Source organism: Erithacus rubecula (assembly GCF_903797595.1).
Source record: "Erithacus rubecula genome assembly, chromosome: 1".
Lineage (NCBI taxonomy): Eukaryota > Metazoa > Chordata > Aves > Passeriformes > Muscicapidae > Erithacus > Erithacus rubecula.
This window is the reverse complement of record NC_136658.1, coordinates 7,236,757-7,264,060: the sequence shown is the minus strand read 5'-3', so window position 1 is coordinate 7,264,060 and position 27,304 is coordinate 7,236,757.

The window sequence follows — 27,304 nt, the reverse complement described above, 5'->3', positions numbered from 1 at the left end:
GTGTCTGTAACTCACCCATCTGTCCAAGGTATAGTTATAGGAACCCACACCTCCATCACATTTTACCAATAATCCTTAAATTTTTTTTATTCCCCTATATTTCATGCAAATTTAGAGCTTTTCAGGAAAGAGAGAGGAGACAGCATAAAAAAAAAATATCTTCAATACATGGCTGAAGTGAAAACCTTACTTTGGAACCACCTGCCCTGATGCACTGTGATGACTCAAAGTTGCCAGAGTTTTAGAAAGGCAAGAACTTCTTGCACTTAAATAGGAGGTACTTAGATTTTTAATATCCTAAAGGAAAGGAAAAAAGAAAAAAAAGCAGTGCTGGTTCTCGTTATAGGTACATATAAAATCTCCAATTCATAAAAAATATGCTTAAGTTAATTTTATCTCTGGATTCATATCTAGTAGAAATCCTGCAACTGTATCAGTCAGTTTAAAACAAACCTCATAAAGTGGCCCTAATTTTTATTTTTCTGCAGTTCTGGAAATATACATTGACTGCCTAACCTCACTATTACTGCAAAGCTTTAATCTCATTTATATATTCTGGTTATTCTCCAATGCTAAACATGCCTCTAGCAAAGCAGAGCTCAGCTTATTAGCACAGATTTTTAATAATTTCTCCCTCTCCTTTTCCCCTCATTTTATTTTTATTATAATTTGGGGGTTTTTTTCACTCTAACAAGCTCTCCTGAATCCATGCTATCAACCAGAAAACTACTGTGGGCCATTTGTTTTGTCTCTTTCCCCCTCCCCCCCCCCCCCCCCCCCCCACTTTTAAACAAGTGTAATTGGAGCTGGAGCAAAAAAGCATCCAGATCTGTAATGGTCATCCCTCAAAAGTGTTAGGCAGTGCTCAGATGTCATCACTCAGTGCTCCTCAATTCCCTCTTTGAGGAAAGGGCTGCCTGTCTTGCATTCCAAATGCATTTTGATGGCCAGGTTTTCTTTCAGGTCTCTGAAAAGAGAATATTTCCTGACCCAATACACCTGCTGTCATTAACAAAAAAAAAAAAAACAAACAAAAACCAAAAAAAACCAAACCAAAACAAAACAAAAAAAAACCCAAATAAACAAAAAAACCCCACTCAAATCACTACATGAGAAAGGAATTCTTTACTAATTCATCTTCACCTCTGAAAACAAGGCTGCATCTTTTGAACAGGGAGTTGCATACAGCTCCCTTAAAGTAAGCACACACTCTCAGAAATACACTGGTCCAAATTCTTACTTATCCACTTTGGGCTTTATGAGAGACAGTGATTTATATTCCTTACTGAGCATAAATGAAATGGAGGAATACAAATTTAGGTGATCTGAACTGCCACCACAGTTAGAGTTGGAAAGCCAGGGACACTCACACACTGACTAATATAATTGTGATGGTACTTAAAAGAGCTAAGACAGCAGCAGAGACATCTAATTTAATACACTGCTAGAAAGGAAAAATTTATGTCTTAAGCAATTGTTAGTTTGTTGTTGGGTTTTTTTGTTTGTTTTTTTTTTGTTTTTTTTTTTTTGCCATAGCTGCTTAACCTTCCCTATTATTGATAAGATACACTTGCACCAAGATCCTTTAAAGGTACAGTCTTTGACCTTAATGACACCTTGTATTTAAGTTTTTTTCCCAACAAGAGATAAAGGTAGGAAAAGAAAAATTAAACCTTTTTACAGTTCCTGATTTCTGTTAACATAAGGAAGAGAGAAACTGCTGTCATCAACAAGGCTGGAAAGAAAACAAAATTTTAACGTGTGTAAACATTTCCAGTGTGAAGGATACACATGTCTTAAACCACTTCAAACTCTCCATTCTCTGTTCACCATTTTTAGATTACTCATATGAATTTTTTTCACATGAACAGTTTTACTACTTGGGATAGTTATAGCATCCATATTTCTACTAAAAAAGAAGAGCGTGTAAAGAGTGGTCAGGGAGAAATCTAAGAAGGTTCAAATAATTTTTTAGACTTTTAAATTTTTCTCATTGGTACTATTTTAAGTCTGCAAGACAAATCTGATTCTCTGTATTACAATTCCTCCTAGAACTCCTCTGCCCCATTGGCAAGGTTGATTGGAATATCATTACATTTACTAGGACTTGGATTTTTCCTACACTGTTCTTTTTTTGGCACACTGAAACATTTTTATTCCCTTTGTATCTTTTAAATATATCAGATTACTATAATAAACGATATGTGACCTTTATAGACATGCTGACACAGAGCCATAAATCTTGTTTGGTCACTTACTTCCTAATGGTTGTAATAAAATGGAATAACTCAACTGGCTCATTTAGCTTGTGGGTTGTTCCAAAATGACCTGAAACTTCATGCACTGTCCAATACCTGCTGTAAATTAACTTATCATTGTTGAGGCCTTCTGGTCACCACCTGAATACAAATCCAATGGCCACAGCTGGCAGAACAAGCTGCAGGTGTTAGGCTTGGTTGCCACATCTGGATCAATTCTGGCCCTCCATGGTTAATAGCCCTTCCATCCTCTCTTCCTTGAGATCATCTCTTTTTGCTTTACATCTCTTCTTGGTTTCTTACTTGGGAGAGGTTTAGAGACACATATCAGAGGATGTTCCAGCAGTAGGCACTCAGATATTTCAGTCAGAGATGATTTACTCAAATTCAAAAAGCTCATCTGTCTATTCTGCAAATAGGTGCAGCAGTGCCTGAGGATGTGTTATATAATAATGGTTTGAGACATGTGTACATACTCATGCCACACACATGCTCCTCTGTCACAGACCTAACTTCCTTCCAAGCAACAAAACTGTGCCAAGTTCATCATGACAACTCAAGAGTCAGGGAGGAAAACAGGAAGCTCTAAAGAATGAATTACCATCTGCCAAGTGGCTGTGCACCTTGCCTTAAAAATTACTGTAGCATAACTGATATGCATCTTTGTGTGTCTAGACACAATACCTCTTTCTCCTCAGTTACTGATGTTGATCAGACAGGCTATGAAAGCAAATTTTCAGATATTCATCATATGCCTGTATAATTCTGAATGCATTCTCTGTCACAAGTTTCTTCACAATCACAGGGCTTTTCCTTTTATGTGTATGGCCTGTATAGCAAGGATAAGAATTAACTATGAAGCATATCCTATTTATCAATTTTTATGTCAGGAATGATGATGAATCCAATGCAACACTGATGGATTTCTCAAAGCTTGCAGAAACATCAGTCATATGCAGCCCATGACCTGGAGTAAAGTGGAAAAACAATAAAACAAGAGCAGAAATCCTCTTTGAAGTTGACTAAAATGTTACTTCTGAATGACTTTGAGTTTAATTCCTATCTGTTCTCTTATGGACAGCTGTACTCCACATGGGAAGGTTTGTCATCAGATTCTGTTGGGACTATTTCAAATGCAGTGTGCACGCATGGAACTGCAGCAATGTTTCAGTCAGAAAAAATGTTTATGAGCACATTTGAAATAAAATTGAAAGCAAGATAAATTTTTGATCTAAGGAATAATCAGTATGTCAAGAAAAAATGTTTCTGTTCATATCTGAAACGACAAGGAATTTCACCAGCTATTAACATGAAAAGTTACATGTATTGGAAATTCAAGTTATTTTATCAGAAAACATGATAAAGGCAAAATGATTCACATATCACCCTGACTTTTTTGTCATGATCATTCTTTATACCTGAAAAAACAAAATATTTCCATTTCAGAGGTCTAAAAACTCGAGAGCAATGTCACCTAACACCCTCATCCCCATTTACCAATTTTGCTTAGAAATCTCCTAATGAGCTTCTCATTCACATCGACCTGAAAGAGCTAAAATGCCAAAGATCTGGTTTAATGTGCATTTGAGCCTGGGCAAGCCTGGAGGGCAAGTATGCAAGTGTTAAAACAATCCAGGTAAACCCAGGATGCCTCTTGCAGGGTGATCAACACTTTGGCCCTTTTCTTTGGTGCTGCTTTGCTCTTTAATCCAGAGAGCAGAGCACCAAACTGCCACTTTGGGCAGATTCAGAATGCTGGTGGATAAAGTACTCCATATTCAAGGAATCTGCCTCTAACCCAGTGTCTATTTATCAATACAAATAACACACATTTTAAAATTGGAACTATCTCAGACAAGCCCAGAAAGGATCTGGACTGCTATAATGCACTTTGAGCAGTCACTCACTAACACAAAGAATTTAAAATGCTGGGATCATGGATCGTATCAATTGGTCTGGATCTACCTGTAAGAGAAAGGAAAATTTCCAAAACATACCTGCAAATACAGTTTCAAAATCAAGCTGATAAATCTGTCCTGCTCATACCATCAGGACAGCAAGCAAGGAATTATTTGAAACTCAATCCTAACTGCTGTTGACTAAATATGAACACCTAAGGGGACTGTAAATAGTGGTAATTTAATTTTAAGTCACTTAAGAGATGCTGAGTTTCAGATACCAAAATAAAATTGCCTGGAAGTTTCTTGCTGATGCTGTGAATATTCCAGATTATGACCAAAAAAAAAAAGCCTCACCCTTATCTAGAAGATTTATTAAATTGAACATTGATTTATGCTCATAAACTTGAGGGCATACCTTCATCCTCAGTAATTCTAGGAAAGCATTTCCATCTTTGGAATTCCATCACCCCCAAACACCCTCAATCTGCAAATATATCAATGAATTAATTCAAGCCATATGGAAAAAAGATGTTTGTTTTTTTATAAGCAGAATGTCTGTACAGAGTGCAACAGACTCTGTGACAGCAGAAGTTTCTGTTTAGGTGAAATGCCATGCATTTCATCCCAACACAGTGTCCATTCTGTTTCAAAGGCAGTATCCCTATTGTCCAAAGGTCCAGGCTCTTCTGAGGAGCAGCTCTCTTATTCCTTCATCATCTCACATTTTTCAATACAAGTCTATTTAAAAGGCTCAAGGCTTGCAGTCCTAGTGGAGGCTTAATTGCCTGCCTTCCAAAGTGGAACAGAAAAACACTCAAACACTTTTAAAGATACCAAGGAGTGTTTCATGATAAGAAATGCACATGAAAAATAATTTGCAACCTGTTTGCTTTTAGCATTCCATTAACTTTTCTTTTTATTCAAGAGCAACAATATACTGACTCCAAAAACATTTAAAAAAATTAAAAAAAATAAACACCCACAAAAAAAACTGGTGTGATTTGAATGTCATAGTTGTTCAAAGCATCCACTTTTCATAGATGGCAAGGAGTGGATATCAACAATTTTATGACAACATTAACACCTTATATTAAATTTTACCTGAGTGACTAAATCAATGCTCTTCAAAATCAGGATTAGGGCTTGATCTAGTAGCACTGGCAGACACACACCTCATTTCATGGCAGGAAGCTGCCCCTCTTGCAGTGAGGCTGTGTCCATAAGGAGCACTGGAGTGGTACTTTAGGCACCCAGGCTCATTCAAGCTCAGGATACACCTGGATTGCAAAAACAGTGCAGCAGGGTTAGGAAAGTAGCACACCTTGCTGGCCTGATATTCTCTTTCCAGGTCTAAAATCAGGGTACTGAACACTGCTGCAGGGATCTGTTGCAGTTTGCTGGGCTCTACATTAAGGCATATATATAGAAAAAAATTAATCTATTGTTCAAAATCACATGAAAAGGCCTTATCTACAATGGAAAAGTACAACAAACTAGAATATGGTTTCAGGAATACTAGAAATTAGGAGAGTTTTAAGTGCATCATAACTAAGACTGCTAAATTTAGCAGTAGTCAGATAGTCACTGTTAATTCAAGGTTGTTTTTTGCTAACACTGAGCAGAATCTCTTTGAAGAGATTGGATTTTTTTTTCAAAAGAGAGGAGGTTGCAAGTAACAAGTAATGGCTAATTCAAAGTATGTTCCCAGCAAAAACTAAATGAGCAGTTGTGTTACTTTTGGTCACTAGGTCAAAGCACACTGTAGTCTTCCCTGTAGTGTTTACCTGGACCTAACACTAAAATTCCAGCCTTTACTAAGATCTGTATTGTGTTATTTAGCACATTATGTAGTTCCTATAAAAGTTTTTTTCCTCCCTCCTGCTGTGAGTTTGCTCTGTGTGTGCAGCCACATCCAACACTGCCTCCATTTCCTGACCCTGGTGGGTTTTCCTGCACAATGTGATTTTTGCCAAAGGACCAGGACTGGGCAGGTCAGGCAGACTCTGGCAGCTCCTCCAGCTCTCCCATGAACCCTGGAAGAGAAGCCTCTGCAAAGACAGGTAATTACAAACTGTGTGGGACTGTACACTCCTGTCATTGCCCAGCCCTACCACCCACAGAAACTGGCAAAAAGAATGATTCCAAGAAAGATGAGGCCAAGCTAAGAAACCAAAAAATCCTTTGAAGTTTTAGACCCCTTTAGTCACTCTGAACTGAAGACCCTCTGCAGATCTGGTATCTATACTGTCAGCTTTAGGGGTATTTCATGTCCAGCCTTCCAGGGCATGACAGTGTGCAGTGATTTATATGGAGATTCCACAGCAGTGAAAACCAGGACAAAAGTGACTATTCAGACTTCCAATGGAAACCAGGCAAATGTAATTATAAATAGAATTAAGAAGAGTTTCCTCCTTCTGCCCAACTATTCTAAAAGTTTTTGGGGGTAAAAATGGTAAGGAAGATAACAAGCATGCTGAGAATCTGTGTTCGGCATTTCTACACATCTTCTACTCTGCACTCTACTTTTTTAAAAGAGGTTTTCAATACTGCCTGTCTGAAAGAACAATTCTTTTCTATCTTCCTTTAAAAAAAAAAAAACCCGTGTATATTTAGGTCCTAAAGGGCTGGAAAAGTCAAACCAGAAATTATAGAGAAATGAAATTATTTACTAGAATTTAATAATTAGATGGCTGAGCTTTCTCCTTGTTACCACACTATGCACATATGATGATCCCAAATGAACAGCCTATACTTTCAAACATCACACAAAGGGAATTTCCTGCAGGGCTACAAAAAGATTGGGAAAAATCACTTTGCAAGTCAGTTCACTTTATTTTTAAAAGCTTGCCAAGGTCACAAGCCCAAGGAAAGCTTAATTAAAGTCGATGGAAGATGCAGAAGCGAGACAGAAAGAAAAAGATGGCAAGAAAAATCATTTTTAAAAACATATTAGATTATGTGAAGCCAGAGAGGCTTGACACCATCGATTTCAGAAATGGGTTAAAGATAAGGAACCAAGTATTGTAGGAATTACAATGAGGCAAAGCAGGCTGGGAACATCTGCTGCACACATCCAGCTTCTAATTCCAAGGGATGCAATGAAGGCTTAGACTAAAGGGTGACTAAACCCAATAGGCTTTCATTAGGAGCCACATACTTAAATCACAGGTCCACAATGAGGGGAAAACAGCCCAGACCAGTGGTGTTCCTGGGCCAACATTTCCTGTCATTAATTGCTAGCAAACTCCATAATATTTTGCCTCATGTAACTATGATTTACATACACTGCTCTACCCACTGCCATTGGAGGTGTGAGGAGATTTCCTGCCCAAGATGACAAACAGTTTTCCATCAAGCTGAGAAGCTGTCTCGGAAAAGAGCAGAACATGAAAAAACCCATGAGCTAAACTAGCACTTATTATGCATAAAATTACTGCCAACATTTTATGATACTTTCATAAAGCTTCTCCTCCTCATCACTGCTTAACAATCAAAAAAAACCCTCTCCACAGATAATGTAGAGTTTTAATGTTTAAAGTAGCCTATTATACAACTGCATCTTAAACTGACTTGAATGGCATAAGGTCAGTGCTTGAAGGTGTAATCCCTGTCAACAGAGCAATTTTCATTATCTGGGTGAAGAGTTTGCATCTTATCCTCTAAAACACTCGACTCCTTGCTGCACTCCTTGTCTGCTGGTGCTCTCTGCTGCAGTCAGCAGCACCTCAGAGGGGAAAAGGAGGGATGGAAGCTCCTCACATGTGGAAGCCAGCTGGAGACCTATTAAAAACTTTGGAAACCAGCAGAAGGAAAAGCTTTGTGCAGAAACACAGAAGTGTTTCCGGAAAATGCCACCAAACTTAATTTGGTGTTCAGGGGTATTTTTAGAATGAAGGTGGGGAAGGGTCCTCATTAAAGGAACTCCCTTAAATCTCCCAGAAAATTTTCAGATGAAAGATTAATAGGACTAATCCCTTGCTTTTAAAATAGAAGATGACTGATTGCTCTTTATGGCAAAGCATTTGAAAATACAGCTCAGTGTTTTATAATGCAGGGCTAGAGACTCTTGGGGAAGTAGAAGAGCTGTCTGCTTCTAATATGTTAAAAGATTTTTAGCTTGAGGCAGTGCTGACTAAGGGAATACTAGACTTTTTAATCAATTTTATTAGCCCCTCTGTTGTTTTCCAGATGTGCTTATTGATTATTAGTTTCAAACACTAATGCTTAGTCTGAATAAAATATAAGTAGTTAAGAATCACAAAAATATTTAATTATTTTTTTAAAATAATAATTTAAGGAGCCCTGTGTATGCCAACATTTACTACACCTTTTCTTATCATGTTGTTTTCCTTCTGGAGAATATGACACATTATAATCAGGTTAAAAAGAGAATGAAGAAATTGCATCCACCTGAAAATTCTGGAGAACTTTGGTGTTACCTGATTATGCTTAGAATTAACTATCTGATTATTAGCCAAGGAAATAATTTAACCAAATAAAATATTGGGATAGGCTCAATACTACTAAATTTATGAAACCCATTTTCACTGTTAGTTTGTGCACCAGCAGTCAAAGTATTGCCATTGCTACTGAAGGAAACCAATATCTCTTAGGTAGCATGTGAACTAGACATCTGCAGCTGCCACTTGTCACAGGCTGTGGAGAGAAAATAAATAAATTGTTCACAAAGATGCTTTTATTTTTCTCAATGTGACTGCAGTCTGTAATTATTTGGAGATTGTGTGTCAGCAGCATTTAGCCTATGACATGCTTGAAAATTGTATTTAGAGAATTAATATTGCTGTTTGCAGTAGGTCACCTTGGGATATGTTTCAGCTCTTCCCTTTCTTGATGATGCACTTCATTATATTTAAGTACATCCCTGGAAGAGGCAGACTGAAGCAAAGGCAATTAAGGGAAGCCAGGTTAACCAATTTAAAAGTTAAGGGGTCTGGGTTTTTTTTTGGAAAACTATTCATTTCTGAGCAACTCTAAATATCTCTGGCCAGATAATTTGGATTAGGTTAAGCAAGTTAGCTACAATCCCTGATGGTCAGACTTCCTCTCACTCATATGTGGCTGTGTCACCTGGAATTCAGCTTACCTCAAAGGCTTCTAGTTCAGCTGATTTGGGGCTGTGCTGAGGGTATCACAAGAATAATATCTTCTTGCTGAACCTTTGGAAGAGTCAGTGCAGATTTGCTTGGTTCAGAGAAGAACTTCCTTGATACATCTTCCTTACTCATTGTCAAGCATGTGCAGGCATCACCTTCTCAGAAGTGGCAGAAAACAGCAAGGGCAGAGGGATGTGCAGGAAGAGGGAGGGAATTTCTTAAAACAAGTCCCCTCAAATCTTGTTTAGGTATTCAAGGACAAGATTCAAGTTGTTATCATCAACCCATCAAAGTGGTTCTGACTGGGAAGAATTGTGTAATGGATGGGGAAGAAGTGTGTAATGGGTAGACAGCAAGAAAGAGAAAAACCCCATGAAGATAGATCAATTATCACCCCAGGATGATGAAGAAATAATTTTTATATTGGGACTACTAAAGATCTGCGTATTCGATAATTATGGAATAATTATATTTGCTATAAAGCAAAATGTTACAGAAGTCTCATTATTGGAGATACTGAATTGCTGTATGGAGTGTTGAATTTGTATATGGAGATAGGTAATGGTGGCAATTGGGACAGCAAGGAGCTGAATCATTCAGAATCACAGAATCATTTAGGTTGAAAAAAACCTGTAAGACCACGGAGTCAAACCATGAAGTCATGACTGCCACATTCACTATTAAACCATGACCCTGAGCATCATGCCTACCTCCATGGATGCTGATTCCATCACTCCCCTGGGCAGCCAATGTTCCAATGCCTGAATAACTCTTCAGTGAAGAAATTTTTTCTAATATCATGACTCATTTCTACTTGGAGTGTTACCTACGGAAGAGAGAGGCAGTCAGGGAAGAGAGAGAAAAGAGCTTTCTGACAAATTTAATTGGAAAACCAGAAATCTATTACTTTCACTTTTACCTGAAATGGATTTGATATAGTATGAAACTGATTTCAGCTTACAACCTAAAAGTCTATTTCTCAAACTTTTCTACAAATAAAATTTCACTCACATGAATACAAATATTTGTGAAGGGATGAACATAGAAGTCAATAAAACATGGCCAGCTGTTTCCCTTTCAAAATAAATCCAGCTATTTGTGATTTATTTTTCCTGTTATTTTGCCCAACCTTAAGTTGAACCTAAAGCCCAACTTCACAGCCTTTAGGGGAAAACACAAAGATTTCTCTTCCAAGTAGGCTACAGCAATGTTCTGTAAAAAAGGAAAGGTTTTACCCTTTAGTTTGTTGAGTTCCATCATCCCTTACTAGACTCCAAATATTGCACCCTCATTGAAAGATATAACCTGTTAAAAGCCACCTTAATTTTGCTTCTAAATATTCAGATGGCAGAGGGAACAGAAAGATTTTTCTTTTTATATTTTTCATGGAACAGTACTTAAAATCTCCTATGTCAGGCTTAGGTAGTTCTCACAGTACTCCTTAATGTGAAAATTTGCCAGTGGGCACTGCCCTTAAAGCTGTAGCTCTTAATGGTGGTGATTAAGTGTGAGAGAAAAGTCACTGCTACTTTGTCTGTAGTCTTCACAGGATAATGGATACCGTGCAATCTTAGTGAAAACCAGAGATGCAAAGCGTGGTTTGATCCTGAAAGTCATTTCAGTGCTGGAAATGGATGCTTTTTGGAATAATGCCTGGTGAACTGTAACTTTCAGAAAGTCAACAGACTGTCCTATTAAATCTAAGAGGTTGGTTTGGCTGGTATACAATAGATACTGAACCCAAAGTACAGAGTCAGATTGACTTACTTGAGACATTTATCTGCTGGAATAATAGCCCAGCTTTCACTCTGCTCTGCTGAACTACCACACTCCTAATCAATTCTTTATGGCCACAGAGGTATATGAGTGACATAAGGCAAGTGTCAAGTGTCAACCCAGGGAACCTAAGGCACATGGCAGAGTTATTATCACTTATTTTTTCCCATTTAGGAACAAAAGGGGCACATAGAGTTTAAACACTTGACAGGAATATTCTTTTCTTTCCTGGACTGACTTTCATGCTGTGTGACCTAATCTCTTCTCTGAGGTGAAGTTTCCTACTCTGTTATCCATGGTGGTTTACAGGGAAGAAGGCAGAACGTGATCCAAATTTTACCATAACTCAATATACACTTCCATAAAGAGAGGAAAGGAATTTTTGTGAAATGAGTTGCCTATTTTTGATCATTTGCACAGGACTGAGCCCATTAGCAGAAACCCCATCAAGAATGGTGTTTCACAGCATCCTTGTGACTGGGTCTAAAGCATGCCCTCCCTGGCCCTCCTGTTTCTGCAGAAAGGAAATCTGGCACAAGGGACTAAAGATGCATCACATAACAGCTGAGCTGGTGGCAGGAAGCTCAGGCTGCACTAAGAATGAGCTCAAAGGTCATATTAAACAAATTATTTGACTTGGTTGTCTCCTCTGTTACATTACAAAGTCCTGTAATTCCTTTTCCTGGCTACCATCTCCCAGAGATAATAGTTGCAGAGTCAGGTATTGCCCTTTTTGTAGTCAGCACAGAATGCTGCCCTCTGATTTCACAGATACTGAAGGTGCCACTTGGCCATCTCCATCCTCATTTCCCTTCAGGCTCAGATGGAAAATGAGAATGAAACTGAAAGAAAATTAGCCCCTAAATCACAAGTATGAACATGTGAATGGGATCGGTGCAAAAGGCTTATTTCTGCTCTTCCTTGAAAACAGAGAGAAAAGTAGTGTCAGATTCCTAAAGCTTGTTCTCAGTTTTAATGAGCACAAGGGAATAACACTGAAAAGACTTGTATGTTTCAAGCTGCAATACATCAGGCTGTCAAAAACACTGGAATGCCATATACTCTAATCTTTTTTCATTCACCATTGCACAGTCAGTACAATTATCTTGTTGCAGCAAATTGGGGGAAAAAGTATTAAGCGTAAATTAGTGTTTAAAATCTATGAAATCTGCATTGCAGGTTGTCCCGTTTCCTAAATAGAGAAATATTATGAAAGCATTAAATAAGGATGTGAATTTTTAAGAAAGCTATTTCTCCTTTCCTCAGCATTGCAAATACTTCTGGTGCACAGCCATGCTATAATCTGTAATAGTATCAGTGACAAGGAAAAAAAATTAAAACTGGATGAGACCTGTAGTTTTAGAACCAATATATAATAGCAAACAAATCTAATGGAAAATGCCATGAATAGTAATTGCCTGTTTGCAAAAGATATGAAGGTCAGGAAAAACACTGGGTGAAATTTAAAAGATGGGAATACATACTGGGAGAAAATAAAGAATCTCAATTCATGCAGATACCTTTCTCAGTCAGCAATAGATTTTCTTTGCATCTTTAAAATGCTAAGAGTACTCTTCACTAAAAGTAATTAATGGTAAATAATTTGAAAAGCCTTTTTTCTTTTCAGGTCCCTGCTGTTTATGACACTTCAAAACCACCAGGATGAATTCATCTACCTCTACCTGCTCACAGAAGTTCAAGAGCCACATGCAGTAGCTGGTTACTCCATCACCAAGATTCCCACACATCAGAGGTACAAATCTAAAGGGACACCTACAAACACAGATATAAATGATTAAAGCTTTATATGGTCTTGTCATTATTATCAAGAAGAGGACATTAAGAAGAAAATATTAGAAAAGCAGGTTGAGATTACATATTTAAAAATTTTCCTAAAATTTATGAGTGTCAAATGTGACTGTTTCTCTCACTGATGGAACATTATTTTGGAATCTGTGAGGTGTGATTGTCTGTCTGAAGTCCTGAACATAATTAAGTTTACACTTTCACAATTTGGCTCTTAGGGAGTATTGCAATACATAAAAGATTAGTACAGCCTAAAATGGTAGTTCACTCATTATATTTAATTACACATAGATAATAGTAGAATAGAATAAATTCAGTGGTCTAGATTTTATATCTCAGGTAAGTTTTGGATTTTGTTTTCATTTTGCTCCTGAAGGACTTGGCAGTGAGCAATGGATGCTGAGCTGCTAATGATTCTCCATGGATGGAGCCTGATGCAGCTGTGGAATAGGTTAAACCTCCAAATACCCCCAAACATCTCAGTCTTCCCTGTTGCTTTGCTTTAGAGTCTGATTCAACTTTTAGTCAGTTCAGTAGACTGACAGAGAATCCACAGAACTTGATTCTATGGCAACAACTCACCTTCTCATTGTGCCTTTTCAGCTGCAAAACAGATTTTAAAACAGGTTTTAGAATTATCTTTTTATCTTGATTCCACTTGCTGCTTCCCCACTAGAGGGGCAAGTTTATGTGGATAAGTTATGCAAAGAGAGGCATTTCTCTCCTGTGTAAAAAGGAAGCCATAAAAGACTTAAACCCATTTGCTTCTGTCATTAAATCATCCATCTCAGGAGAATCAAGAAAAAGCTGCAAATGGAGAATTTTCAAATTAAGAAAAATTAGGTGGTAAATAAATGTTTAAAACCCACCCAGGTTAAATGAGTTTTCCTTTAATAGACTGAATTTCTTGCTCTTAAAAAGAAAAAAACATCAATAAAAATCTGACCACCACAACAAAAAAACAACTGAAAGCTGAAGTAATAGTAATAGTTTATTCTGTCTGACTTGAAATATGAAGTTCTGACATTTAAAAACTGATTTGAATGGATTTTTGAAATTATTATTGATTTTTTGTCTTTCACCTTATGAAAGCCCACCAAGAGATGAATGATAATTGGCCATTTTATCATTATAGTGGTTGGTTGGTGTATAATTCACATGGGTAGAAATTTAACAAGTGTTTGTTGTTGTTCCAAGTCTAAAACGGCTTTTGGTAATTCACTCTGGTACCACCATATACTTGAAAATATATTTTCTACTTAGATAAGGCTTCTTTTTTGTATGTGTATGTGCAACCACACCACTGTGCAGATTTGGGAAGATCTTTGATTATATTGGTGAACCCTGCACAAGGGGCTGCTTCCAGCATCAATATCCAATGGATTTTATAGACATAAACAACAAAGCCCTTGAAAACCAAATTCATTCTGAAGTGGCTGAGCCTTTTCTGTTCATCCCTCTAACTCCAGCACTCAATTCCAGCTAAGAAAGATCACATTCTTCAAGAAGTACTTTTTCCCCACACTTTTTCTTTTTGGTGATTAGCTATAGAATTCAGTAAAGTGCCTGATGTTCCACATTAAGAAGGATGCTAAGCGGTTTACAAATCTCAGTAATTAATGACTATTTTTATCACAGAGAATATAGGCGACTTTCTTATATCTATCTGAAACTCAATATAAGCCTCTATAAGCCTCCAGGCTGCATAATTGGTGCAATAGAGCTGAAAATGAGATGGAGGATATAATACAGCTCAAGTAATCCTGCCTTTAGCTGAAATGGAACAGTGGAGGCTCTGAGCATCCAGAATGTTGTTTCCACTAAGATTTAAAGCCAGCCAGCTGTCGGCTGCTGCAGTGAAAATTGTAGTGTTATTTACTTTCTTTAGTATACTCCAAATACTTAAAGAGACACAACCATATTTATGGGCATTTTTTTTATCTTTAGCAACTTAAGCCGTGTATGCGGTCACATTTTTTCTTGTTAGGGGCCAAATTTGTGCAGATCCTTCATAAAAGTTTCAATTCAAGCACCCTGGAAATTACCTCAGGTCACAACATCCTGGAAATGATGCAATTGGATTTACCTTCTCTATGCAGGAGCTCTGAGAAATAAAATCTTTTTAAAATCATAATGGGTTTATAAAGGCCTCTGAGAATAGGAGGGAACATTGAAAAGGTTTATACAATGGTGACATTTTAAGATTGAAAGAGAGTACTTGTTATACAGAGACCTGATGAAATCTGTCAGGTTGGGATTTACTGTTTAGCACATTTGCCTCAAATGTAAAACCACAAAAAAAGAAGTTTAAAAAAGTAAAATAAAAACCACATCAATCTCACCTTTTCTTTTCCTTACAGTTTGCATTGCAGAGAAGACTTGAATAAACTGGTGAAAATAATGACCAAATCTTTAGTATACTTCACTTTAATTTGTTATGTAATTTATGCAAATTATAAACACAGGAACTTCCCCAGTGTTCTGGCTGAAATAGAGTCAGTCAGATTAGGGTTTGGGGTTTTTTTCCTCTCTAGGGAAATCTTGGTTATTTTAAAGTTATAACAGTCTATAACCTATGGTTTGGGGTAAGGATTATCTCTGTTTTTAATTGCATACAAGGAGCCTAGCAGAGTAGAGCCCAGGGGCACTGCTGTAAAACAATCATTAAATAACATTAAGCCCATGGCAAGGGAGAAGGAATCAGTGAAATCATTGCACATTTTCCCCCTCAGATTCACCCTCAGCCCAGTTCTAGGTCTGCTGGAAATGACATCTTTGGATTGCAACAGAAAAATCCCATTAATGTTTCTGTCATTGCCACAGTCCTACTGTGTTTGTCCTTGCAACAGATTCATCACCCCATTCTGCTTCTTCATCTGCATGGCTAAAATGAGAACACCAATTCTCTGCCTCAGGGACACGTGGATTTCAACACTGCTGGACTGAAAATGATGTGGAACCAGAGAACATTGTCATTACTGTTCAATAATGCTGAATGATTCTCAGGAGCTTCTTGAGCCTCAAAAGTCCCACTCAGAAAGTGCAGCCACCTCTCAGAAGGGCAGGCAATCCCTGTTTCATACAAATGGGATAAATGTGTAAATAACCTGTCCTGTGGGAGCTGCTCTCGTGCTCTTGTGCAACTAAAGAGTTGCTAGGTATTGTGCTAAGACATAATACAGAAGGTTGTGCTAAAAACGGGTTTATCACACTTACATTGAGGTGGTGTTATCAAATATGTCTTGGTATTCACTGTGGAGAAGTGTTTCTCCTTTTTTATGTTAATTGTTAAAGTTTTAACAGGATCTGATTAGAACTGTTTTTTTTTCCAAACCAGGGTGAACAAGGATAGAGAAGGAAATACATTAAACTGGAGCCATGAACCTCACATTATTTTCTTTGGTTCACGAAGCTCATTTGACCATATGAGCATTCACTCCAGGAATTAAAAATCACTCTTTCTGAGAGAGGCAACTCCACTATTAAGAGGCAGGCTTGTGAGCCACAAAATGTTTTGATGATATTTCTGGAGTTATGCGTGACCAAGGCAACAGTGTTTTGGTTGAATACAATACAATATTGCCAAAAAACCTTCAATTAAAAAAAAAAAAAAAGAAACAAAAAAAAACCCACAAAAAAAAAAAAAGAAAAAAAAAAAAAAAACAACTGAGCATTCACTCTAATAGAAAAAGTAATAGAACTGTTCTTATGAGGACCGTGTTCTCTATTAATGTCTTGAAATAACTAATCAAAATTTTGATTTTACTGTTCAGATCTCCTCTATTTTGTTCTATAGGTCTTCATATGTTTCAAATTTGCTTATTCAAATACACCCCTTATCTTTCTACTAACATCTCTTTCTCTGGACTTCTCATCAACACTATCTTCTTGGTATCACACAAGTCATTTTTCTATTTCCTTCTCAATATTTTCCTTTTAATTCCTCACCATATTGACCTATTTTCAAGAACAGTTTCTCATATCATCACGAGTTGAATCCAGTGTATACATTAGAATTAAGTTCTGAAAAGCAATCTACAGGGGAAAGAGAGACAAAATCCTTTACCTGTCACACTCTCCATCCCCTGCAACAATACCCCAAGAGGACAATATTACTTTCTGGACATGTACACACACAGCTACTGCTTTTTGCTGAGTCACATACCTTTCATTGGAGTTTTGGATGGCACACAGAGGGATTGCCCAAAGTTTAATAGATTTCTGTTGCAAGAAAAAAAAATCTTGTTAACAACACATTTTGAAGATTGCTTTATAGAATTTAGCCTGGCAGATAAATGCAGGATAGTTCCTAAGCCTCAATAATGCAGAATCACATATTAAGTTTTCCATTCCTTAATGATAGAGAAACATTTATGTTGGAAATTGGTGTCTGCCAGCAAGACAACATGTACCTGCAAATTTTGAAGCAGACTGTATTTGACACATCACAGTAGAGCCAGGAAGAAGACAAAAATAGTTATCTGCAATTGGGAAATAATAATTGTGGGAGGATAGTTATGATATGTTATATAATATATCAATAAAACCATAGAATTGTTACCTGCTGAGCTTGTGGGTGCATTAGATGCCATAGAAACTGTACAAGAGTGGATGGAAAACCATGCAGAGTGTGAATAATCTTGCCAGGTAGGTGTGAGAAGCTGATTCAAGAGGCTCAAAATGTGGGAAGATAATTAAAAAAAAAACAAATCTGTTTTCCTGCAAGATTATCAGACCTGGTTTGGCATGTTGAGTCTCCTGACATCCCATAAATTTCCTGTCATGCTGAAGGACAATGAGCTCCATGCAGAAGCCTAGGAGGAACATTTACATTTCATGTGCCCAGGGTGCAGCTCACAGCCTCTTCTCTCAGGCTCCCACCAGGGGTGACCCTGCAGCTCCATCCACAGCTGCACCCTGAGATCCCTGCACTGAATGTGTTCCTCAACACCAAATTTGTTCCACAAAATCCCTTACCATGGCAATGCCACCCCTAGGCCATCCCTACAGCCCACCACATTGCTCTGGAAGGATATCCCAGATGTCCAGGCTGAGTTCTGATCCTGCTCATCACACAGTAACAGGGTCCTGCACTTACTCACAGCAATTCAGGCACTGAGGTGCTATTTTGATTTTTGTGTTTTTGCTCAAGAAGAGCAATTTTGTCTAAAACTGACATGGTCACATGTACTTTGGAGTCTGGGGTTTTGGGCAGAGGGAGACAGAGCTTTGATCAGGGAGAGGGATGAATTGGGAAGCAGGTAGAGAGCAAACCTTTCATGGAGGAAGAGCCTGAGCTCTCATCTCCTCTCCCAGCAGACACCATGAGGGATCTGGTCACACTCAGCAGGCCTAGGTACTGTCTGCACACTGACAGAAAAACTGCAAACTGAAAAAGTAAACAACCAGCATTTATTTGTGTAATTAAAGGAGACTAAAACATGATAGAAATATCTAATCACCACAAGAAATCCCGTAACCAATTTCCAACATGATTAAACTCGCATTGTTACAAAATAAAGCAATCTAATCAACAGCCTGTGTTCTAATTACATCTACCTGATCTTAAAATATTCCTGACCTTGTTTATATCCCCAAGCCCTTTTATCTTGATGTACTGTGAAATCTTTTCTAAAATGAATCAGGTAATGTGTTTTTCCTTTGGCAGCAGGTACAGCAGTGTGAGCACAGGGAGGTTCAGAGACCACTGCCACAAAGTGATGATTGAAAAATCTCAGGAAAGAGGGGGAGCAATGGAGAGGGAAATGAGAGTGCTCAAGGGGAAGAAATAGGCTTACTCTTGGAAAAGGAAGGAAAATACACCATATACAAGTGAGGATATAATAGACTAACAAGGGGAGAAGAAAATATACAGTGCAGAAAAAGAAGGTAGAGCAGAGAGATGAAGGCAGGGCAATCAGAGGCACCTAGAAGTAGGATGAAGGTACTGGAGAGTATTGAAGACTCCCTTAAATTACCATTAATCAAGTTTCAAAAATTCATATTTCTATCTCTTTCTCACATAGTACTGTTTTATTCATTTAAGCATTTCCTCAAACCTGACCTTTGCTCTTGTAGCCATAGAGTTCAAAAGTTAATGATGGTTGGTCAAGGAGGAGATGAGTGGATGAGAGGTGATTTGTGCACATAGCTGAATAGATAATATTTTAATTTACCTCCAAAAGATAGGGAAGGACATGGACTTAGGGGAGTGGAAAAACTGTGTCTTCTGTTTCACTGTACAGCAAAAGGAATTACAAGTTTTACATCAGAATGTTGGCATCTGGGTGCTCCAGCACCATGTAGAATTAATAAACATAGTATGGCTGTGGAAAAGGTAACATGCTGCAAATTAGAAAGACTAGAAGTTGGACCCTTAATACTTTTACCAGAAGACTAAGCAAACAAATGATGAAGAGGGAAAAAGAAATGCAGACTTTCAATGTTTTATTTTCTATTATAAATTCTTGCATAACCCAAACTACTTAAAAAACGACTTTCCTCACACACATACATATTTTACTTTCAGTGTTATGATTTAAATCAAGTTTGCCTCCTGGAAGGCTGAAAATCAAAAGGATCTGTAGGACACAGGCAGAGCCCCAATTAGAAAGACTCCAGACAAAATGCTGCACAGGGCTGCCCCTCCTTTCTCAGACATCAGGAACTCACCCCAGGTAAGGAAAAGATAAGTTCCTTTCAGTCAGTGTGACAACAGCATGACTATTTGGACTGGGGAAAAGACAGAAAACTTTCAACTGAAAAATGAACAATATTCAGCACTTAGAGTAGAAGCAAACATTGCCACTTTTTTTAAACATTCATGCAGATTTCAGATCTTTGGTGTGAAACCCTAGCTCCCCTGGTTTCCTGTTTCTTTATGCAATCAGAAGGATACGATAATTCAGAAGAATAATGCAGAAATACAATCATTCCTAGTTTAACATCTATGGAATAAATTTCACTGCATGAAAGCTTTTTGCTCCTCATCTATTTCATTTTAGATCTGTGAGATTTAATGCTTTTCCCATTGTTGGTCGCTATTAATGACAAAACCTCTTTTATTGAGATCAGTATCTGAGAGGGTGGTCTGTTCTCACTGAAAAACAGCAGGGTTCTGAAATTTTGGCAGGCTTCCTCTGAAGCACATCTAGAGGCCCTTCAGTGCAAATAGGTATTCAAAGAGGCAGCAGCTGGAAAACTAAAGAGTGAAAAAAAAAAAGTTATTTTGACAATGACCTCCATTCCTAAATTAAAAAAGAAAAGAGGAAGAAATAGAAACCAAACAAGAGCTCTATGAGCTGTTACCAGGAAATGTTATGGATGCAGCCCCAGAGCTGGAAAAGAGGAAAATCTTGGCTCAGATTTTCACATTTACTTTGTACAAGGCAGGACCATGTAGGAAGGTTAAACCAACTTTTGGTATGGACTAATTTGCTTTGTTTAGAACCCACTGTGACACATAAATGTCTCATAGGAGATTTTTCCAAAGTCTAAAGGGCTTTAGGTGCCTGATCCAAGGGCAAAGCCAGGAAGGGCTTGGAGAACAATTTGTTGTGGGAGAATGCCAGCAGATCAGACTAAGACTCTCCTCAACAAGTAAGAGTCAGAAAGGAAATCAGAACACAAAGAAATGTGACAAAAAGAGAAAAAAAATGCCTGGGTTAAAAAATAAACAAGCCACAGCTTTAGAGAAAAGCTAGCAATACCCAGGAGTGCTTACAAAACTGCAGCACAGGTTTGGTTTTTATTCTAGAATACCAGTGTCTGTATCATAATACAGAGATATTCAGATCACCTTTGTACTAGGACAGGCCCTGATTATAGGCAAAAACCTAATGTTGGCTGCACAGAGTTCAGCATCTGATCACTTACCTTTTTTTTCCCTCACCTCTTCTCCTCTGGCTGCAGTGTTTATATTACTTGAAGTGCTCAAATCTCAATTGTTTGTGTATACCCCCTCTAAAAAGGTCTCTGAGCTTCTGAGGCTTTGCTGTTTCTCCTAACACAGACAGACAGAGAAATAGGATTATAAACTTTATATAAACTTCCAATTATGCAAAAAGTTGATGCAGTTTCTCATGATTTATATGTTGTTTGATCTTTTATAGGTCATCTTAAAAGTTAACATTTAAATTATTTGAGAAATTCTGACTCTTAAATTGGCTGTTTCAATAACGTTATTGCTGCTGACTCCCTCGAGTGCTTGTGCTCTTCGTTTCCTGATTTTAATTATTAATCCACCACCGCATGTTGTGTTTCTCTGTAGCAGCAGAAAGGTTAATATTCATAACCAGTTTTTAGGTTATTTTTAAAGGTAGGTGAGGAACAGTGCAGGGGAAGATGGAGGAGGGAATGGAGTTTTAATTACTTGTTAATATTGCTATCTAGTTTGTGGAGCTGACAGCAGCTCTGCTCCTTCCCAGGCTCTTTATGTGCACATCCACAAGCACAATTCCACCCAAGGCTGAGCATCACTCCCTGTCTCTCCTAAATTACCTCTGTGCCAGATGCTTTCAGGAGCCTCTGACCAGCAGCTTTTGCAATACTGATCTGCTGAAGTGATAATTGAAGGGAAATATTAAAGAATCATCCATAAAAAGAAAGCCTGTGCACACATGAAATCTCATCTAATCTTATGCTGCATTAAAATACAAATAAAACAGACTGGCTTCTTTCTTTGGTTGGGAAAGACCAAATCCAGTTTCCATGCTGTGAAAGCACAGAGCCTGCTGGACCCTGAGCTTCTCTCTGCCTTAATCTTCACTGTCTCAGACTGATTTTTCTCCTGACAAAAATCTGGACTTAAATAACCAGCACAATTTATTCCCTTCTGCCTGAGTCTCCAGAAAGTGCAAAAGCGTTGTGGTTTTTTTTTTTTTCTTTCCTTCTACAAAGCCACACTGAGAAATCTTCCTTTGTATCAGCAAGGATTTCCATCACAGACTCGACTGCACATTTATTATCAGAATGTAATATTTTGTCCTTTCTCCATAATGGGTGCACTCAACTACATCATTTATAGTGAAGCTAAAGTGAGAAATAAAGGAGGAAATGAAGAAAATCCTTTCATGGTCAATCTTTGCTCCATTTTTTTCCTCAGGAAAAGGTAAAACCAGTTCACAGTTAGGCACATCTAAAACTTGAATCAAAGCTCAGATTTGCCCAAGACAGATTTCTCTACATGTCCCTGCATAACCTCTCTGTATCCACATGGGCAGGCTCCTGCTGGGACTTCTTGCTTTCATTTTCCCAAAAAAATAAAGTTGCAAGTGGACCAAATTGGTACCTTCCTGTCTTTTAAACATAAAAAGAAAATTGACGCACACACTTTTTTTTTTTTGGCATTTTAAGTTCTCAGCCCATTCAAAATAAGACCAGAGGCCACTTGCTTCTATTTCCAAGTCTCTCTCCTCCTTTTGCCCTCAGAAATGAACCACCAGGAATATAGAGTACAAAGTCAGGTCTTATCCTGAATATTGAGATGAGAAAACTGCAATTGGAAATGTTACCCAGCATGTATTTATGGAAGACAGAGTAGGATACACACTATAGTATTAATTTTCCCCACCTCACCAAGAGCTTCAGGATCATCTTGGTAATAAGAAAGCTTTGGATCACTAACATTACTCAATTCAAATTCAAAATTTAATGTTTACTTGGCATTCCTGCTGTATCTAATCATGCAAAATGCATTCCAAAGCCCATTTCCCCAGGTTCTAAGGGAGTGATATAACTACAGCCCTCTCACATAAATGAAATGCCAATTGCTATTCTGACAAGAAACCCACATATTGAACTGATGAACAATTGGTGGAAAGAAAAAAATTAGATGTTAATATTTTTTTTATTACCTTGTAGTATTGTTACAAATTCCTTTCTACTGGATGAATCTCATGGACACTATTATTGCCACCCCATTTTTTTTTTTTCAAGCAAAAGTCTCTTTGCTTTCAGAATTATTGTTTCTCTGCCTGTTAAGACACAGGCAGCAGTAAAAGAAAAATAATTCCTCATGTTTTCAACAGTTTCACTCATCTATATTCACAAGATGACATTTACCTATTATTCTCTATTGTAAGGATGATGCAAATATTTATTATGCAGTACCATTTGAAAAGTCTTTTTTATGTTCTACATCAAAAAAATGAAGTGAATAAAAACTGAAAGTCTTGCTTCATATATAGGATATAAAACTCCAACCTGTAAACTGCACTCTGTTTTAAATTGCTTTTTTGAATTAGAGAAATGATGAAACTAACCTCAGCTTATTCCCTGTCAGCAGTCAAAACATGCATGCTTGCCCATGGTTTCATGCAGAAAGCTGAATTTTGACTAAGATTACATACAGCTAAGACAAAATGCCTACAGAGATGCTTCAGTGATGCTTCTCTGAAAACATTAAAGTGTTCTTTCTGCTCTGCCAAAGCCCTCTAGATGGCATTCTTTAGCAAACTTTGGGCATTGAACACATTTTGGCTTCAGTGCAGTTTACAGTGTTTTCACTAATGTTTTTAAATTAATCTACTGTAATGACTGTCAGTTTAATGAGTTATTAAAAGATATTCATGCTTTTGTAGTGCAAAGTGTAACAAAAATAGAATAAATAACATTTTGTTTATTGCAAAAGTTCCTAGAGTAAAATATATTTCTCTGAAGTGCACTGCAGGCTTTAGAGAAAAGCAACAGTACTTTCAAGCAATTAAATATTTTCTGGAACAGGACACAAGCCTACAAAAATCATAGTAACCCATCTTCCTCCTGAAGTAAGATCTTTATAAAATGAGAATTCCACTAAGTTTGAATAGTTTCTCTGGTAGAGATTCTCTGAATGGTTTTACAAGCAGAACAACTTGTAAACAACAGGAAAACCTTCTGCTAGCACTCCTGCTTAGCTTTACATCAGAATGCTGCATTAATTTGTAGTAGACCCACAAATGTCAGTCTCATTAGATGAGCAGACACAAACTCATGTGTAACTGAGGCTCTCTGTTACTGCTCCATGGGGCCCAATAACTTTGCAGGAGTGGATCCCAGCAGTGAGGCAATGTGTCTGGAAAAGGACAAGTCAGAGAGATTCTGTCACTGCCATAAAATAAGGTGTCAATCTGCAGCATCAATGCACACACAGCACACACCTGCATGGACTGGGACTCTCCTGTGCCAATTCAGCACATGACCACTGGACAAACAGAGGATTTCTGCATTCCTGACCCACACAGAGCTACCTGATGATAATCTGGGGTGTACCTCCAACCCTCTATGCTTTGCTAAAGAATGTAGGTGTTGGAAGCAGACCCGAAAACCTAACTAATCATTAGTTTGATTGCTTCAATAAGTACATAGGTGTTTCATTTAATTTTTAAACCCCCAAATTAAGCCATATATTCCCTCTTGTCTGCATTCTAATAGATGGATGCTACCTCATGCCTTATGCAGAATACCACAGGAACAAAGAACTGAACAAATGCTATGTAAAAGAAGAACAAGCCAAAAATACCCCGGGGTTATTTCAAACTCCAGCAGTTTTTTGCAGGTGTTCTGGGCTTCAACAGCACAGTGAGACTTTTTCATTCATGTTCTGCCTGCTTCCTGGAAAACAACACTGATGAGAATATCCAAGCTAAAGAAAACAAACCCCAATGTATATTTCAAAAGGAGAACTGGCTTTATATCCTATGGATTATTATATAGCTGTGCTCACAAACTGTGCCTAGGCATCTGAGGCATGTTGAACTATTCAAGCATAAACAGAGCCAAGAATATTTATAGTTCTATTCTGTCATAGTGGATGTTGCAATTGGACAAATAATAGGGCCCAAGGTGACATACTATAATATTAATAGAGGGGCAGAGCAAGAAATTACCAAACTGAAGTGCTTGGAAATCTACAACCTACAGCAAGAACACCCAATGTCATAAGAAAGTCATTCCAGACTAAGAACACATGGATTCAGGTTCCCTTTAATCATTTTGTCTGGTTGTGTACTCTGTTTTGTGATGGTTTAATTGTAGCTGTACTTCAAATGTGGTGCACTGATGGGGGACAGCAGGGGAGCATTAGGCATAAAATTTAACTGCAAAGCTCAATGCAATCCTAATTATGGTGCTGCTATGACACCTCCATAATTACTCATTCTTATCCACTGGCTCTTCTAAAATAATTCACAAGACAGAAAAGCAAGCTGAGAATGCCAGCATTGTCACTGCTGTGTAGTGTCCAACACTACCCAGGACTAAAACATGGTGATGCTTGGCTTTTCAACACCCACACCCCTCCAAAATTTAATCTCTGAGATCCTGTATAATTCAAAGATCATCTAAACTAGACAGAAATAAATATGGAAGAGATAAATGCTTAAAATTTCGTCTTTCTCAGGTGTCTCGGTGTGATCTGTGTTTTTATTCAGTCAGGATCCACAGCTCTGCAGGACTTGGGAACCTTTTTTAACACAGGCAGACAGCTTACACTTTCCTTTTAGAAAACATTCAGAAATAGAAGTGGAAGTTCTAGCGCTGCTATTTTTTCTTTTCATAACAACCTAAGAGCAGAACATTTCATTCATGGACAAAATAAATAAGCATCACCATGCCTTTGTCCCTCTCTAGGCCAGGAATGCAGTGACAGGGCTGGCATTCTCAGCTTGCTTCTTGTCTTGTGAAACACTGAGCAGAGACGGTGGAGAGGGAAGAGTGATAATAAATGTGTCATAGCAGTGCAGTAATTAGGATTGCACTGGGTTTTGCACTTGATACAGGAAGCATGAATCAATCTTCAGTCCTCTCTTTGCCTGGGGAGTGCCCTTATCACGGGGCTGTGGAGACAATCCTTCACTTTTTTTTTTTTTTTAAAGATTGGCAAATCTAGCCTCCAGCTTTACAATTAGGAGACTTTCATGGGAAAGGACAAGCCAGGGTCTGCCTTCCTCAGGTAAAGAATCAATTAGGACTTCGACCTTCACATCATAACACAGGGATATGCATCAGGGCAGGGGAATCTTCCAAGTGCTTACTATTCCTCCAGATACCTTTATCTTGTGATAGAAGCTAAATCAAGCCTAGAGAAATAAATACTTGTTCATGAAGACAGAAATCCACCTTGAAGAGTCCACTAAAATAGTATAGGAATGTATTCACACCCCTTCCAGCATCAAGACAGCTGTTCTGTGCATTGCACTCCTGTATTGTGCCTCATTTCACCTGGTTTATTGTTTTACAGTGTATGTTTCAAAAGATCAGAGTTAGAGAAGCTACAAAACTCCTGATAACCTCTAACACACACTCTGGGTGTGAAAAAAAGGCAGCAGACTCTTCTATCACAGAAAGGTCAAAGAGCACTTGATTTGGCTGTGCAGAAAAGGTCAAGGACAATTACTAAAACTCTCATTGCTGCATTTGAGTCTTTCTGTCCTCCAATTTTAGAGCAGCTTAGGTAGGGTACAGAATCATTTATTGGATCGTGACGTAAGAGATCTTTAAATTTTAACAACAGAGATACAGATTTCCTCTACTACTGGCAAGTCCAAGTCATTAAAAAAAGTTCAAATGCTTAGTTAGAAATAAAAAGCTTTAAAAACTTTTGAAACAATGAAAGAAACAATACATAATTTTGAGGAATTTTTTTCCTTTTTAAAAGCGAAGACTGTGGAATTAAAAATAAACAACCAACCAAAACCCTCCAAAACATACCTAAAACCAGATTCTTCAACAACAACAACATTGAACTGTGAAATGAGACACCATTTAGTGCAAGCACTTCAAATAAACAGTAAGTTTGCAACACTGTCCCTGCTCAGCTCATTCATTTACTGAGAGCAAGGTTGGTTGATAGGTACTGACAGCAAAGGTTAGATCAACTTCCCAATCTGCTGGAGGCTGCTTAAAGGATTACTGCCAAGGGACTTAATAATATTGAAAGTTCCTGATTCTCTCCTCTGTTTTAGGTTATTGCACGGAGCTTCTTCCCTCTGCCTACACAACAGTAAAATATCTAATCAAAGGTAAAATCAGGTGCACTTCTCATTTCCTGATTATTTCATGGCTGATTTCTGAAAATTGAGACCAGTTTCACTTAATCAAGCTTTTAAAACAATCTGGACTCAGGAGGCACAACCACAAATCCATATATATCCAACAAAACCAGAATGTAGACATTGTCTGAAAAATAGGACTGTTTGTCTCAGCAATCATGTTTAAAGTAACCAAAAAAATTTCTTCCTAATCCAAATTTTTGCTTAAAAACAATCTAGACCGACACTTCTCTTATATATGTGTTTATATATATATACACACACATACGTACATGCATGTGTATATATATACATATACTATTAGTGTTTCCTGAGGAGTTTTCTAAACATGATTTAAAATTCAAAAATTCTCTTCATGAGCACTGGCAAAGCAAGGCAGTTTCAGTGCTTCACTTCCCTGAAGTCAGTTCAGGAGTCAT